Source organism: Musa acuminata, unplaced genomic scaffold (genome assembly GCF_036884655.1).
Source record: "Musa acuminata AAA Group cultivar baxijiao unplaced genomic scaffold, Cavendish_Baxijiao_AAA HiC_scaffold_1126, whole genome shotgun sequence".
Taxonomy (NCBI): Eukaryota; Viridiplantae; Streptophyta; class Magnoliopsida; order Zingiberales; family Musaceae; genus Musa; species Musa acuminata.
Window position 1 is genome coordinate 2,963,505 of NW_027021339.1, and position 2,500 is coordinate 2,966,004.

Consider the following 2,500-nt stretch of genomic DNA (forward strand, 5'->3'; position numbering starts at 1 on the left):
GCACAGGGCTGGATGGGGCTTTCGTATAGCAGGGACGGTGCTGCCTCTCGCTTCGCTCGCTGTCCGCCGCTCGCCGCTCGCTCGTGCAGCCAAAAATGGCCAGTTTTGGCCCGTTTTTGGGCCGTTTTGGCCAGTTTTTGGCCTGTTCTTGCATTGCGCGGTGACCGTCGAGAGCGGAGCAAAACGTCAGCCATCTCAGCACCCTGGAACCCCCCGGGTGGCACAGGGCTGGATGGGGCTTTCGTATAGCAGGGACGGTGCTGCCTCTCGCTTCGCTCGCTGTCCGCCGCTCGCCGCTCGCTCGTGCAGCCAAAAATGGCCAGTTTTGGCCCGTTTTTGGGCCGTTTTGGCCAGTTTTTGGCCTGTTCTTGCATTGCGCGGTGACCGTCGAGAGCGGAGCAAAACGTCAGCCATCTCAGCACCCTGGAACCCCCCGGGTGGCACAGGGCTGGATGGGGCTTTCGTATAGCAGGGACGGTGCTGCCTCTCGCTTCGCTCGCTGTCCGCCGCTCGCCGCTCGCTCGTGCAGCCAAAAATGGCCAGTTTTGGCCCGTTTTTGGGCCGTTTTGGCCAGTTTTTGGCCTGTTCTTGCATTGCGCGGTGACCGTCGAGAGCGGAGCAAAACGTCAGCCATCTCAGCACCCTGGAACCCCCCGGGTGGCACAGGGCTGGATGGGGCTTTCGTATAGCAGGGACGGTGCTGCCTCTCGCTTCGCTCGCTGTCCGCCGCTCGCCGCTCGCTCGTGCAGCCAAAAATGGCCAGTTTTGGCCCGTTTTTGGGCCGTTTTGGCCAGTTTTTGGCCTGTTCTTGCATTGCGCGGTGACCGTCGAGAGCGGAGCAAAACGTCAGCCATCTCAGCACCCTGGAACCCCCCGGGTGGCACAGGGCTGGATGGGGCTTTCGTATAGCAGGGACGGTGCTGCCTCTCGCTTCGCTCGCTGTCCGCCGCTCGCCGCTCGCTCGTGCAGCCAAAAATGGCCAGTTTTGGCCCGTTTTTGGGCCGTTTTGGCCAGTTTTTGGCCTGTTCTTGCATTGCGCGGTGACCGTCGAGAGCGGAGCAAAACGTCAGCCATCTCAGCACCCTGGAACCCCCCGGGTGGCACAGGGCTGGATGGGGCTTTCGTATAGCAGGGACGGTGCTGCCTCTCGCTTCGCTCGCTGTCCGCCGCTCGCCGCTCGCTCGTGCAGCCAAAAATGGCCAGTTTTGGCCCGTTTTTGGGCCGTTTTGGCCAGTTTTTGGCCTGTTCTTGCATTGCGCGGTGACCGTCGAGAGCGGAGCAAAACGTCAGCCATCTCAGCACCCTGGAACCCCCCGGGTGGCACAGGGCTGGATGGGGCTTTCGTATAGCAGGGACGGTGCTGCCTCTCGCTTCGCTCGCTGTCCGCCGCTCGCCGCTCGCTCGCGCAGCCAAAAATGGCCAGTTTTGGCCCGTTTTTGGGCCGTTTTGGCCAGTTTTTGGCCTGTTCTTGCATTGCGCGGTGACCGTCGAGAGCGGAGCAAAACGTCAGCCATCTCAGCACCCTGGAACCCCCCGGGTGGCACAGGGCTGGATGGGGCTTTCGTATAGCAGGGACGGTGCTGCCTCTCGCTTCGCTCGCTGTCCGCCGCTCGCCGCTCGCTCGTGCAGCCAAAAATGGCCAGTTTTGGCCCGTTTTTGGGCCGTTTTGGCCAGTTTTTGGCCTGTTCTTGCATTGCGCGGTGACCGTCGAGAGCGGAGCAAAACGTCAGCCATCTCAGCACCCTGGAACCCCCCCCGGGTGGCACAGGGCTGGATGGGGCTTTCGTATAGCAGGGACGGTGCTGCCTCTCGCTTCGCTCGCTGTCCGCCGCTCGCCGCTCGCTCGTGCAGCCAAAAATGGCCAGTTTTGGCCCGTTTTTGGGCCGTTTTGGCCAGTTTTTGGCCTGTTCTTGCATTGCGCGGTGACCGTCGAGAGCGGAGCAAAACGTCAGCCATCTCAGCACCCTGGAACCCCCCGGGTGGCACAGGGCTGGATGGGGCTTTCGTATAGCAGGGACGGTGCTGCCTCTCGCTTCGCTCGCTGTCCGCCGCTCGCCGCTCGCTCGTGCAGCCAAAAATGGCCAGTTTTGGCCCGTTTTTGGGCCGTTTTGGCCAGTTTTTGGCCTGTTCTTGCATTGCGCGGTGACCGTCGAGAGCGGAGCAAAACGTCAGCCATCTCAGCACCCTGGAACCCCCCGGGTGGCACAGGGCTGGATGGGGCTTTCGTATAGCAGGGACGGTGCTGCCTCTCGCTTCGCTCGCTGTCCGCCGCTCGCCGCTCGCTCGCGCAGCCAAAAATGGCCAGTTTTGGCCCGTTTTTGGGCCGTTTTGGCCAGTTTTTGGCCTGTTCTTGCATTGCGCGGTGACCGTCGAGAGCGGAGCAAAACGTCAGCCATCTCAGCACCCTGGAACCCCCCGGGTGGCACAGGGCTGGATGGGGCTTTCGTATAGCAGGGACGGTGCTGCCTCTCGCTTCGCTCGCTGTCCGCCGCTCGCCGCT